Source organism: Hemitrygon akajei, chromosome 11, assembly GCF_048418815.1.
Source record: "Hemitrygon akajei chromosome 11, sHemAka1.3, whole genome shotgun sequence".
NCBI classification, from domain to species: domain Eukaryota; kingdom Metazoa; phylum Chordata; class Chondrichthyes; order Myliobatiformes; family Dasyatidae; genus Hemitrygon; species Hemitrygon akajei.
This window is the reverse complement of record NC_133134.1, coordinates 34,856,094-34,870,762: the sequence shown is the minus strand read 5'-3', so window position 1 is coordinate 34,870,762 and position 14,669 is coordinate 34,856,094. Positions and strand designations below refer to the sequence as shown.

General features: G+C 40.0%; 1 protein-coding gene across 13 annotated transcripts in view; it reads left to right on the top strand.

Moving 5' to 3' along the window:
* rbfox1 (RNA binding fox-1 homolog 1) overlaps positions 1-14,669 on the top strand; it is a 1,531,532-nt gene that overhangs the window by 191,941 nt on the left and 1,324,922 nt on the right. The window contains exon 1 of one of the 13 annotated variants that reach the window (XM_073060608.1): positions 9,610-9,699. The exons of the other annotated variants lie outside the window; for them this stretch is intronic. The gene's annotated coding sequence lies outside the window, so the exon portion shown is untranslated. Of the gene's footprint in view, positions 1-9,609; positions 9,700-14,669 lie in introns of those variants that run through there. 13 annotated transcript variants of the gene reach the window in all.

Genomic DNA, 14,669 nt, shown 5'->3' with positions numbered 1-14,669 from the left:
GTGGTAGCTGATCATAGTAATAGCACTGTAATGATTTCCACTTATCTTGATGGTACTGGAAATTGTTTTCTGTTAATAGTTTTGATCAAAAGGTTCTTCCCTGGAATTTATTTTCTCCTTTTGATTATACTTACAGTTGCATCTTGGTGGTTTTCCGATCTCAACTCTTCCATTCCCTGAAACAGATAATGATCTTGTTAACTTGAACAGCTCAGGTGATTTGATATCCTTTTCAAGGGCTTTCCGTCAAAGTTATTTGAGAGATACAAGATATTTGGCAAATGCTGGAAATCTTGAGCATCACACACTATATGCTGGAGGAACTCTGCAAGTCTGGCAGCATCTTCCTGACTTACAAAATTGTTTGAGACATCCTTTAATTATTTGTATTTTCAGCTCTTATTCAAGATAGGAATATTTGCATTTTGCAGGGTTGTCTCAGATGCATGAAATATTGATCAATATTCTCTGCTTGCCTTCTATGACAATCACATGTCTCATGAGATTCTGTTGAGAGCATATTTTGCAGTCAGTGCATTGTTCATGTTTAGTCCTAGTAATAGTTGAAAATCTTTTATAAATACCTCGTAACCCATCATCACCAAATTGTAACAGGAGTGATTTTCTTCTTTTGCCCTCTGTGATTCCAAATGTTGTAATGCCCCACAGACCTGCAAAGTACCAGAGGCTGTTTGGACATAGCTATCTCATCTTATCTATCATGTAAAGGTAGTATTAGTATATTGAGCATAAAGCATATCACTATTCATTTAAACAAATGCAGAATGTTGGAAACTAGCAAAAGCAATCCAAGCTCAATCATCCTTATTGTCAGTGTAAATGTGACAGGTTGGCCCCTTTTATTTATGGTCAATTATACGATTCACTGGTCAGTATGATTTTGCACAACATTCGCTTTCTGTATTGCAAATCTGAGGTTCTGGGTATGTCCTGAGCTGCATATCCTTAAGGAGGAAGCAGACACATGCTCAAAAGGAAAATTGCTATTATTGCAACAGCAGCAGTATTCCAGAAAATCCAGGTGGCCAAATACATTGTCCTGACCAGGAAAATCATGCTTATTTTCCTCTTAGTCACGGGCCAAAGTCATGTAATGGAGTAGATTAATACAGCAGCTTTATATCAGCTTTTCAAGAAATAATCCCCAAATGATTGATCTGCCAGTGGCACCAACATTCTGACACACAATAAAAGCAAAATAGTACTTGCTCCACTCGTTCACAGGTAGCTTCTCTCTACAGTGACCTGCTTCTTCAAAACATGTGAATATAAGAGTCAGTTAATTCAAATTGTGAATAATTTGTATATTCATTTAGGATGACAACCATGCAATAATCAACCTTGTTTATACAATTATTGCCTGTCTTCCATGTCTCTTCACCAGCTCTAGTGCTCCACTGTGCTCCCCAGTGGACCAAAGTGACTGTGCTGCGGCTCTTTCCATGACCATTGGTAGTTTAACCGAGTTGCCTGATGCCTAAAAGCAGGGGCATTGTCAGAGCAGAAGAGGTGGGATCAGGGCTAGAGATGCTGTATCACAGCACCCGAGTGTCAGGCCTGCATATGCAGGTTCCTCCCATTCTCCACCCAGCTAGCAGGAATCACCTACCACTCATTTCCAACTCATCACTTGCAGCCTATTTAAACTCAGCTCTCAGCCACAATCCTTGTTCACTCATGCAAACTAGCCAGTCTCAACCAATTTCCCCTAGCTTACAGTTACCTTGTTGTGCTAAGTATCTGCTCTCTCTTTTTTGTGGATCCCTCATGGCTTGTTAGCTTGCAGTTTATCATTAAAGTTACTGCTCACCACTAAGTTACCTCCACTGCTCTGCGTTTGGGTCGTGCCTCCTCTACATTTCCTGATAGGATAAGTGAACCCTCAATTGACTCAGCTGAGTTATGCTGGACTAAAGGAAATTGTCCATTGACAAGGGTACACAACTCAGAAGCAGCAGGAAACCAGTGACTATCCACTCACCCCTTTCTCCTAATGCTCCTTCTCAATGCAGCAGCCCACCATCCTCAACCTCCTTCCTCTGAGCCCTTGATTCTGGTGCCTGAAAGCTTTGAAAGATCCCCAAGATAATGCCACAACTTTGTGTCCCAGTGCATCTGACAGTTCGAACTCCAGCTATCTTTGTATTCTATGGACTGGACCAAGATTGCCTTAGTCATCTTTCTCTTGACTGGGTGAGCTCTGACCTGGGCACTAACTGGCACAATAAAACCAAAATTTGCAATAAATATGAGGAATTCACTGCTGAGTTGTGCTAGGTTTTCAAACATCTGGGAAATGGAAGCAGGGCAGTGGATCAGATACTTCACCTGAGTCAAGGCTCATGTTTGGATTACACCATGGAATTCAGGATTCTCACAGCAAAATGCGACTGGAATGTAGAATGTCGAAGTGCTGCTGGCCCACTACCATCTTGGCCTCTTGGAGCACTGGCGTCTTATGGAACAGCCGTCCTGATCATTAGCCATGAATAACTACATTTCCAAAGCACTACAGCATGGATTCATTGTATTATCCCAGTCCCCTGCCTGTGACCCACAAACCAATTTGATTACTTGGTGATGTTTTTTGGATTTTCCAACAGTCTAGCCATTTTCCAAGCCTACATCAATGAGATCCTCTGAGAAATGATACACGGGTACGTATTAGTCTACTTCGATGATATTCTCAACTTATCCAAGGACCTCTGAGACCATATCTCTTATGTCTGATCAGTCCTTCAGTGCCTCCTTGAAAAGCAATTGTACTGCAAGTTAGAAAAATGCCAATTCCACACCCTGACCATTTCCTTCTCAGGTTATGTCCTTTTACACAAAGGCATGACCTTGGACACAGAGAAAATGCATGCTGCTGTTGAATAATGGCCATGCTCCCTCAAACAGCTGCAGCACTTCTTGGGGTTCTCCTACTTCTACCGCTATTTTATCAGAAACTACTGCCAAACCTCTGCTCCTCTCACTTCCTTCACCAAGTCATCTACCTAACAGATAACCTGGTCTGCTGCCACAGATCAACAAACCAACCAATGCAACCCATGTCACGTTCGCTGGGCCCCCTTCTTTGATCAATTCAACTTCCTGATGTACTATTGACCCGGCTCCAGGAACTCAGAGGCAGATGCCCTGTCACGACAGTTCAATCTAGTTGATATGGAAATTGATCCTCATCCCATCATTCCATCCTCTATCATCCATGTCTCGATTGTCTGGGATCTTGAGAACCAGGTCCGCTGGGCCCTACAACACAAGCCTGTTTTGGCCAACGCACCTGACAACTGCGCGTATGTGCCAGTGGCTGTGCACTCTGAAGCATTCCAGTGGGCCCACTGCTCAACCCTATTCAGGCACATGACGGATTCTGGATTTCCTGTGATGCCGGTTCTGATGGTGAACCAGCTGGCCTTGAGCAGTTGCTCCTCGCTTTCAGTTACCTTGTTGCCTTGTTTTGTTAAGTATCTGTTCTGTCTTGTTTTGTGGCTACAGCTATTTTGCAGCTGTTATTAAAGTTACTGGCCACCATTAAATCATCTTTGCTGCTCTGCGTTTGGGTCAAGCTTCCTCTATGTTTCCTGACACAGAGACTCAGGTTCAACCTGCCCTTTGACTGCATGGATTTCCTCTGTGTGATCTGGTTTCCTTCCACAACCCAGAAAAGTGCATGTTGGCAGACTAATTGATCTCTAAATTGACCTCAGCAGTGACCTCTGGGTGGAGTTGATGAGAAATTAGGAAGAATAAAATTCAATTAGATTAGGATTAATGTAGCTAAATCTTTGATGGTCAGTGTAGACTTGGTGGACAGAAAGACCTGTTTTTCTCCTGTGTAATTCTATCATAAATGCTATCATCTGAAAACAATGGCTGATTATGTGCTCTCAGGAGCTGCTGCTACTCCTTAGAATAGCTGCCTCACCAATCCTAGTACTCTAGGAATTTAATCTGGCCAAGTCTATGGGGAAATCAAATGTAAAGGAACAAAATATTGGTAATGGCAGGAGCCTTAACAACATTGATGCAGATAGGGTTCTTGGGGTCCAACTCCATAGCACTCTGGAAGCAGCTGCTCTGAATGATAGGCTGATAAAGACATATGTTATGCTTGCCATAATTAGCCAAGGCATTGTGTTCAAGCATCATGGCTTTATGTTGTTGCTTTTTAAAACAGGTTAGACTGCATCTGGATTAGTGCATTCAGTTCTGGTCACCTCATTATAAGAAAGGATGTGGAGGCTTTGGAGAAGGTACAGAAGAAGTTTTTAATAATAGGGCATATGCTTTCAGGAGAGATATGACAAATGGGTAATTTTCTTTGGAGATTGCTGGGAGATCTGATCAAAATTTATCAAACTGAGAGGCTTGGATAGAACAGAGAGCTGGTATCTATTTCCCCATGGTGGGAAGGGGTAAATTCAACAAGATGAGTGGCATTTTTTGTAATCTATGATATGGGTGCCTGGAATATGCTGCCAGGGGTGGTGGAGGAGGTAAATGTGATAGGCATTTAAAAGGCTCTAAGATAGGCGACAGGAAAGATGGGCTGATGAGCCATTTGCTGTGCTGTACTGTTCTATGTTCTCTAGCAAGATGGTTTGCTGGAATGCTCTGACATGCTCCTCGCACCTTTTTTTTGTTTTAAAGATTTTTTTCTCCAAAGCCACAATGCCATTTGTTGGAATTTAATGGCATTCATATTTATCATTTACAGCTGCTTTTTCATTGCAAGTTGATTTAATTGAATTTAATTTCCCCAGCCGCTTAGAGCTCCAAGAGTGAAATGTGTTGAAATCTCCACTGAGCTTAACTATGCCGGTGAGGTCATTAGACTTTTTCCAGCGTTGTTTCTGTGTTCACTGTGCCTCTCCTGAAGCTGATCCCGGTAATTCCATGCCATTTCTTTATCATGAGCCTGGGCCACACTGGGCGGGCTGCTGCATAGAGAGGTCCTGTCTTTTCTGCTCCATGTTGCCACCAAGACATGTAAAATTGTAGCAAAAACATCCAGATGTTCAGTATTTAATCTTTACCCTCAAGGCCCCTCTCCAAAGAGCTTCCTAAACCTTCAGAAACATTTTTTGTGACTGTTAAAGAAAATGAATGATTCAACTTTGAGGTGTAGGCCAAGCCAACCTTTCCAAAATATCACCCAATAAAAAAATCAATAAATAGTATGCTTAGTATAGAATTTTGATGAGGCTTTTATATGCCTGAATACCATTATGAGTCATAGAGTCAAAGAAAACTACAGTACAGAAACAGGCCATTCAGCCTATCTAGTCTGAGCCGAATCATTTAAACTGCCTAGCCCATCAACTTGCACATGGACCAAAGCCCTCCATACTGCACTTTTCCATGTAGCTATTCAGACTTCTCTTAAACATTGAAATGAAGCTCATGTGCACCACTTGTGCTGGCAGCTCATTCCACACTCTCATCACCTTTATGTGAAGAAGTTTCCCCTTAAACATTTCACACTTTCAGTAGGTACATTTAATGTCAGAGAAATGTACATCCAGAAATTCTTTTTCTTTGCAAACATCCATGAAAGCAGAGGAGTTCCCCAAAGAATGAATGACAGTTTAATATTAAAACCCCAAAGCCCCCCCAGCTCCCCACTCCCATGTACAAGCAGCAGCAAAGCAATGAACCCCCCCACACCAGCAAAAAAGCTTCGGTGCCCCCCACTGAACACTCAAGCGTGCAGCAAAGCATCAATGAAGACATAGACTTGCAGTACCCCAAAGACTACTCGTTCACCCAGTATTCGACATACCACAGGCTCTCTCTCTCCCTAATAAAGGAAAAAGAGATGTCCCCATTTCACAGCGAGAGGGGAGACATAACAGAACAGCTCACTGATTCATGGTGTTAAAAGTCTGTCCTGTTGCTCTTTCCGAGCTCTGTGCCTCTGGGCACACAGCCAGCAGCAAGCCCCCTGCTTCTGATCTTCCTTGTTCTCCCGCGACACATCAGTCATTGGTGGCGATGGCACCTGCCCGCCTCCAGAGCCACGAAAATCCGGTACCCTGAAGGCGCACTAGTCTTCTAGGCCTTGGCATATCGTAAAGTGGCCACTCGAGAGGCCCTGGGAGCGGGTCCCATTCCAGCAAAGAACCAAAGTCAGAGTGTAACTCCAGGTCAGGGTCTTCAAAAAGAACCATGAAAGGGAAAAAAAAGAGATATCAGAGATAGAAATAGAGCTGCTTCTGAAGATGCAAGCGAAGGGGTCATTGCTTAGCGCCATCATCACTCGGCTCTGCCTCTTTGAACTCACCCTTAACCCATCTCTAGTTGTAATCTAACCCAATCTCAGTGGAAAAAGCCTGCTTGTATTTATCATATCTATACCCCTCATAATTTTGTACACCTCTTTTAAATCTCCCTTCATTCTTCTGTGCACCAGGGAATGAAGTTATGAAATTATAACTTATTCAACCTTCCCTTATAACTCAGGTCCTCCAGTCCCAACAACATTCTTGTAAATTTTCTATGTGCTCTTTCAATTTTTCCTGTAGGTAGGTGAACAAAACTGCACATAAAACTCCAAACTAGGCCTCACCAATGTCTTAAACTACTTCAATATGACATCCCAACTACTCAACTTTGATCTATACAGGCCAATATGCTATAAACTTTCTTTATAGCCCTAAGTACCTGTGACAGCACTTGCAATGAATTAATGACCTGATCACTTTATTCTCCTGCTCTCCTCAGTGCCTGAGCGCTCACCATGTCAGATCTACTCTTGTAGTTCCTCCTAAAGTGCAACACCTCACGCTTGTTTGCATTAAATTACATCTGCCATTTTTCAGCCATTTTTTCCAGCTGCAAACTTTAATAGTCTTCCTTGCTGTCCACTGCATCCTCAATCACAGTCCCTAAAAAGAGATGTGAGAATGACTGAAAGGATCATAGGGGTCACCCTACCATCCATTGGGGACATTTATCAGGAGCGCTACATGCACAGGACCCTTAGTATTATTAAGGATCCCACCCATCCATCCAGCATCCTTTTTGACTTTCTTCCATCAGGCAAGAGAATCTTTAGGCTATTAGGCTTCTGAACTATCGGACGCATGGCATTCAAAGTGTCACTTGTTAATGTTCTGCACCTAACACTGTATATAATTTATGCACTTTATGTGTAATTCATCTTTAGATTTTATCCTTACTTTCATAAATTATTGTATGTTATGTGTACAATGTGCTTTACACCCTGTTTTGGAGAAGCATTGTCTCGTTTGATGGTATACATGTATATAGTTAAGTGACAATAAATATGACTTGACTTCGTGTTATCTGTAAATTTGCTGATCCAGTTAACCACATTATCATTCAAAATGTCGATATAGGTGACAAACAACAATGGACCCAACACCAATCCCTGTGGCACTCCACTAGACACAGACTTCCAGTATGAGAGGCAACCATCTACTACCATCTCTCTAGCTTCTCCTGTAAGGCTGATGTTTCAACCATTTCACTACCTCATTTTGAATGCCAAGCAACTGAACCTTCTTGACCAACCTCCTGTGCAACCTTGTTAAAGGCCTTGCAGACAACATCCACTGTCCTCATCAACTTTCCTGGTAACTTCCTCAAAAAAACTCTATGATAGGTTAAACATGACTTACCACACACAAAGCCATGATGACTATCCCTAATCAATCACTGTCTATTCAAATACTCGTATATCAAATACTTGTGCAGAATAAACCTTCACCACTGTATCTATAGCTTGCCTTAGTTAGTTCTGTTCTTGTGTCTGAGTTAAAATGTTCTAGAATCAGTTTGCACTTCATTGACTCGAGCACACCACTGTTGGCTATGTACAAATTTTATCTGCCCCTAGCTAGATACCATAATCATGGTGAGGAATGGAAGTATAAATTTTAGGTACCTTTTTCTCTGGGTCAAGGAGTGTTACACTCTCAGCACATTTTCTAGTATAGTGGCAATTTCCTTAATATCATAATTCTGAAAATTCCTGTGGTCTCTGCTGACAAAGTTAGCTGTTCAAATCATTTCCCAACCCAAGCTAAAGCAATTGACATCTAATTACTTGCCTTGGTTGTTTTCAGCATTACTTTCCTCTATCCTAATTAAGTACCTGTGCAAATATATTATTCATAACACAACTCACTTGCTGTGCGAAAAGGACTGTTTCATTTCCAGAAGGGACATACTTTAAAGAGTAACTCAGAGGGAATATTACACAGTACATGTTGTATCACCACTGATATATTGTCATCCTGTAAACTGCCCATTACTAAAGATCCAGCCGGCTACATAAATCTCTGCCTCTATAACAGTAATTGTTTTATAATGAGGGATGGTGCACATTTAAAAATTGAACTAGCTCATTAATATGCATAAACTGATCACTTGACATTTATTGTTCATACATTTGTAATGGCATCAACAAATACCAACTTCTGAGGTGTGAGTTCAGGGCAATCAAAGCGTTTGATCACAATCATCCTAAATGTATCATGCATGTTGGAACCTTAGCATTCATTCATTTTAAGCTGGTAATGTACTTGAAATATAGAAATGTTTATTATTTGAAAAATCTGTCAGCCTCACAATACTCTCTTCAGAGGGAACAATGGCTAATTAGTAGAATTATCATTAATATAAAAAAGAACTGAAGAAAAATAACAGCTGAAGTAGTTACTTAGCAACAATTAAACTGCTATTTTTAATTGTGGAAAGTGAGAATACACAAATCAGAATTTACTCTTAAATTCCATCTGTCAACAGAAACTTATCTGTGTTTGAATAATGTTGTTTTTCTTTGTTCTTGGCCTGATATCTGAGATGTCTTTGTTCAATATCAGATTCTGATGAAGCTTTTTATTTGCCCAAATGCAACCTGGAGAGGGATGGGCTCCGCCAGGTTTCAGATGCCCAAGACACGCCGTACGATGAGCAATCACCAAAAAGATTGGTGCAAAAAGCTTGTCATGACGGCGTCCCAATGACTCCACCAGGAGTTCAACACACACTCACTCACTCCAGAGTAACACGAACAAAATACTGAAGGATATCAGCAGGTCAGGCAGCATCTATGATTATCCCTTAAACAAAAACACCTATGTTCACTGATTGTTTCTCTCTCTCTATAGATGCTGCCAGCATTTTGTGCCATGACTCTTAATATACAGAATAAGGCTGTGCTTAACTGGGTTTGCTTTTATCATCGAGCTAGAAAGTTAAACATGCAGTATACTGGCTTGAGCACAAAATTCTAGTCTAGGTTTCCAGTCTAGAACTCAATGAGTGTTGCATAGATAGAGGCATTGCCCTTGGAGGAGTCACTATATCTGCATTGTAGCGTGTCTGATCACCTGGCTGTACTTCTACTCCTGACATATAGAGAGTGAGGACTGTGAATATATGATCAAGGAATGCAGGGGGATGTTTACAGGGCTACTTCAACTTGTGGACTGGTGTACTTTCAGGGATTCATCCTTGGATCTGAATGATATGCCATGGTTATTACTGGCTTCCCTGAGACTGATGTGGATGAGTATGTGCTGTTAAGAACATACCAAAACTTTCCAAGCCAGAAACCCTGGGAGTACCAGGAGATTGGCAGTCTGCTGATAGCTAAATCTATGGTGTTCAAGACCAGCCATCCAGAGTCCTACAAGAATCAAGGTAAGACCTACAGAAGGCCACTGAGAGGGTGAAAAGGCAATTTAAGTGAAGCTAGCAACAGAATTGGACACATGACAACTATGGCAGAGTTTGCAAGGTATAATGTACCTTAAGAGAAAACCTATCAACATAAATGGCTATGATGCTTCACTCTCCAATGACTTCAACACCTTTAATGCACACTTTGAAAGGGAAAAAAAAACCACTACACCTGTGCAAATCCCCATTGTGTCTGTTGACCCTGTCATCTCTGTTGACCCTGTCTTTTCTGTTTTGGAGGCTGATTTCAGAACATCCTTCAATTGGGTGTCAGGCTCCGATGGCATTTCTTGCCTCTAATGGTGATGAGAAATCTTTAGGAAGGAGATCAGTTAGTTGAAAGGTGTTGCAACAACAACCTTGCACAATGTCAGCAAGACCAAAGCACTGATTGTGGACCTTTGGGGGAGGGGTGGATTTTGGGAGTACATGCACAAGTCCTCATTGATGGATCAATAGTGGAAAGGGTGGGCACCTTCCAGTTCCTCAGCATCGACATTTCAGATAATCTATCATGGGCTCGACACATTGATGCAATCATGAAGAAGGCACACCAGCAGCTCTACTTCCTTAGGAGTTTGAGGAGATTTGGTAAGTCACCAAAGACTCTAGCAAGTGTTTATAGATGTATGGTGGAGACCATTCTGACTGGTTATGTCACAGCCTCATATGAAACCTCCAATGCAGAGGATTGCAGGGGGCTGCAGAGAGGTATAGACTCAGCCAGCTCCACCACAGACACAGCCTTCCGCACTATCAAGGACACCTTCAAGAACTGGTGCCTCAAGAATGTGTATCCATCATTTATCACCATCTTGGACGTGCAGTCTTCTCATTACTACCATCAGCGATGAAGTACAGCAGCCTGAAAACCCACACTTAATTATCAAGAAAGACCATCTTCCCCTCTGCTGTCAGGTTTCTGAACTTCCCATGACCCCTACCTCATTATTCCGTTTGTACACTTTATTTATTTTTGTAACTTACAGTAGTTTCTATGTCTTGCACTGTACTGCTGCCATAGAACAAGAAATTCCATGACATATATCAGTAATTTAAATAAAAAAGACCTGATTCTGATTCCGTACTCCCTGCTCTGTCATGTATAACAAATCCCATGGTGCTGTTACAGAGGTTAGGGAGACATTACTGGTGTCTCCCATTAATGGCCAATACTTATTACTCATTCAGTATCACTGTTAAATAGATTGGTACAGTTTAAGAATAAGGGGTAGGCCATTTAGAACAGAGATGCGGAAAAACTTTTTCACCCAGAGAGTGGTGGATATGTGGAATGCTCTGCCCCAGAAGGCAGTGGAGGCCAAGTCTCTGGATGCATTCAAGAGAGAGTTAGATAGAGCTCTTATAGATAGCGGGGTCAAGGGATATGGGGAGAGGGCAGGAACGGGGTACTGATTGTGTATGATCAGCCATGGTCACAGTGAATGGCGGTGCTGGCTAGAAGGGCCGAATGGCCTACTCCTGCTCCTACTGTCTTTTGTTATTGCTTTGCTGCTTGTAGGTCTTATTTTGTCAACATTATTATAGTGACTGACACCAGGGCTATGTAGCTTTTGAGGACATCTAATCTGAGTGGCAGGTTCTGCATAAGTGTATTTTTTTTCTTTCCTCTTATGTTGTGTCTCCTGCAGCTCTTAAATATGAAATTCATTAGGATGTATGGTTATATTATAGACATCATATAATTTAATTTATTTAGTACATGAATTATGTCATCAGATGCTGCATTCAACCTTAACTTGAACATGTTGCTGCCCTCTACTGATGTCGTATTTGATGGAAGAAAGTATGAAACAACAATAGGTGTAGCCCATTTGATATCTCAAACCTGCTGTATTCAATAATATCTTGGTTAATTTTGTACCTCACCCTGTTTCCTTCCCAGTTCCTATGTCCATTAATTTTTTGGCTTCCAATTGAATACATTGAACATCTGCAGCCTATAGAATAGAAAATTCCAGAGAGACAACTCTGTACCACGCAATTTCTCCTCTAATTCATCCTCAATGATGATTGCTTAAGTTGAAAATCTGCCTGATTGTTCAAGAATTTCCAGCCGATGGAAACGCCTACTCAGCATCTGCCATGTCAAATCCTCTCAAAATAGTACTTGTCTTAATTCAAGATTCAATATAGTTTATTTTCATTCTTCAGTACGAGAGTGTAAAGGAGAACACGATGATTGTTACTCTGCATCTGATGCAGAATAAACAAACAATAAGCATAAAAATACTCAATAAATATAAATGTAAAAGCAATCCTATAAAACATAATGCGCAAGTATTTGTTGAGTGAGGTCATATATACATCAGATTGGTTTATATACATAGACGGATTGTATGTACTGTACATAAAATATTTGTGCATAAGTTAACTCTGATAAAGTGACAAAGTGACTCCTTTAGCAAGAGGAACTCTTCTAGGTGGCAACAAACATATGAAAATACAGTAGGACAATGAATGTGTATGTGTCAGAATGAGGTGTAGAGTGTAAGTGTAAAGGGGCAGTACATAGGGGAATGAAGGGTGCTGAGGAGCACTTAATGAGATTGTCTTTCATCCTTTAAACTCCAGCAAGTATAAACTCTAGTAGAACAATGTCCTCAATCCAGTGTATTTTTGCACTTAATTATCTCAGTTTTCCTTGGGTACAGACACCAAAACCACACACAATACTCTAAATGCAGTGTCACTAAAGACCCGTAGAGTTTCCAAAACTTCGCCTTTGCAACCTTCTGACAGTAATGGCCATTAAAGCACATCTCTTCCCTTTGCTTGTTTTGCCTGCTTACCAATGTACATATTCTATGCACAAAGACAGTTAAATTCTTTTAAGCATCAATATTTAATAATTTTTATCTCTTCAAACTAATATAAAAGCTTGATTTTTTTACTGATATGGATATGTTGATTTGAATGCCTTCTCTGACATAATTTAATAATTCTATAATTCTATTTACCAGTCTTTCTGTCAAAGTAAGAATTTCATATTTGTTTGTTCATTATACACTTTCTACTCCTTGCACACTTAACTTGTCAAGGTTCTTTTGCATTCTCTTTCTATCCTATCCAAAATTTCTCTATTACTACATCCCCAGAAATGTATGATTAGAAAACATGGTTTCATCTACTGCATATTTTCATCTGAGCCCATACTATATATAAAAAGTAATAGAAGTTCCAGCACTGATCTTCTAAGAACATACAGTAAGTATGACAGGCTTACAACTTGAAAATAGCCATTTATTCCTCTCTCTATTTTCTGTTGCTTAATTACTGTATTCCACCATGCTGATATATTCCATCTGACCCCATGCTCTGTTCTGAAAAACAAACTTTCATTTGGCACTGTATCAAATGCTTTTTGAAAAGGTTTATTGCATCCGCTATTTTCCTTTTATGATTACACTCTGAAAAATAACTGCTTAATTTGCCAAATGTGAATTTCTTTCTAAAGCCATGTTAACTTTGCAAAAGCATGTTGTGGTTTTCTAACCAATATTGTCAACTCTGTATTAAAACCCAGCTTATATCCGATTGTTATCTCAAGTTACGCCAACTAGTGGCTCTTCTTTGCTTGAAGACCACCATCAAATGTTCCCTAACCTAAGGAATTTTAGAAAGTTGTCATCAATATCTACCATAAATACCTCTGTTTGAACACTCGAATATAATTGATCCAGAAATTCGTTAGCTTCTAGTCCCCTTAATTTTTTCACAGCTACTTCTCTAGTCATATTTGCTTTGTTCTTAGACTTGGTATCCTATGTATGCTCCAATATTTCTGTTGTTTTTGTTTTCTGCTAAGAAGGCACACAAAACTAATTTGTTTAAATACCTCAACAGTTTCCCCCCTCTCTGTTTGTAATTCCATCTTTCTGTCTTCTCTTCCTTAATAAATTACATTTACTTTTTAATTTTTCCCCTTTTACATATCTGTAGAAATTCTTACTTTTATACTTAGATTGCCCTCTTTTCTCTATTTTTTCACTACATTTCTTTTTAGTTGTCTTTTGCTGGTTTATCTAGTCTCCTAATCCTCAGCATCTTGCATTTCTTGATAACCTTACAAGCCTTTTTAATTTGATGTCATACTTAAAATATATTTAGTCGGACTTCTTACCCAGCAGCTTTTGAGAGGAGATCTCAATCCTAAAAACCTTGCAAACAGTTTTAAAATTTGCACTGTTTCTGTTTGCCATTGTTTGCTATCACATTATTTAATCTATTCCTCGTCTACTCCAATCAAGTCACCCCTTCAAACTTTATATGCTTCATTTACGATTAATGCTCTTGTTTTCTTTGTAAGCAAATCATTCTTGAGGTCATTTAAATATGGTAGAAACATAAAGAACATCTTACTATGTAAACTTCAATTCATCTGGTCTAATAATATAACAAATGGCCTGCTTCCTATTGCTTCCACTATGGTTACAATATAATCAAACAACATGCTGCCTGTTACTCTCACTGAATCTTTATCTATATACATCACCCATGATGACTTTCTGATCATTTGAACGAAGACTATTAATCCTCACTGCTTTCTTGTCTTGAGTGGTAGGAAATAGCCACCACTCTTTTTTGTTCATCTGAAATGTGAGTTATTCTGCTATGTTGATTTTCAAATCATGAGGCCACATCTCTGTTGTGTTAATTTGATCAAACATTTTTATCTCTATTTCTGCTGTTGTTTTTCCTATTTTCCTCTGTATGTTATAGGCAATGAAATAAAACAGCTTTAATTCTGCCTTGATTTTGCTTTATTCACAACTTCTTACCACTAAGCCCATAGCTTTTCATCATTACTCAGTTCCTTAAGCAGCTTTGTGGCCTTGAAAAGTTATACATTTTCTCTCACCTTGAGCCTGCCCCTTTTTGTTTGCTGCTTCATGTCATGTGCATAAACT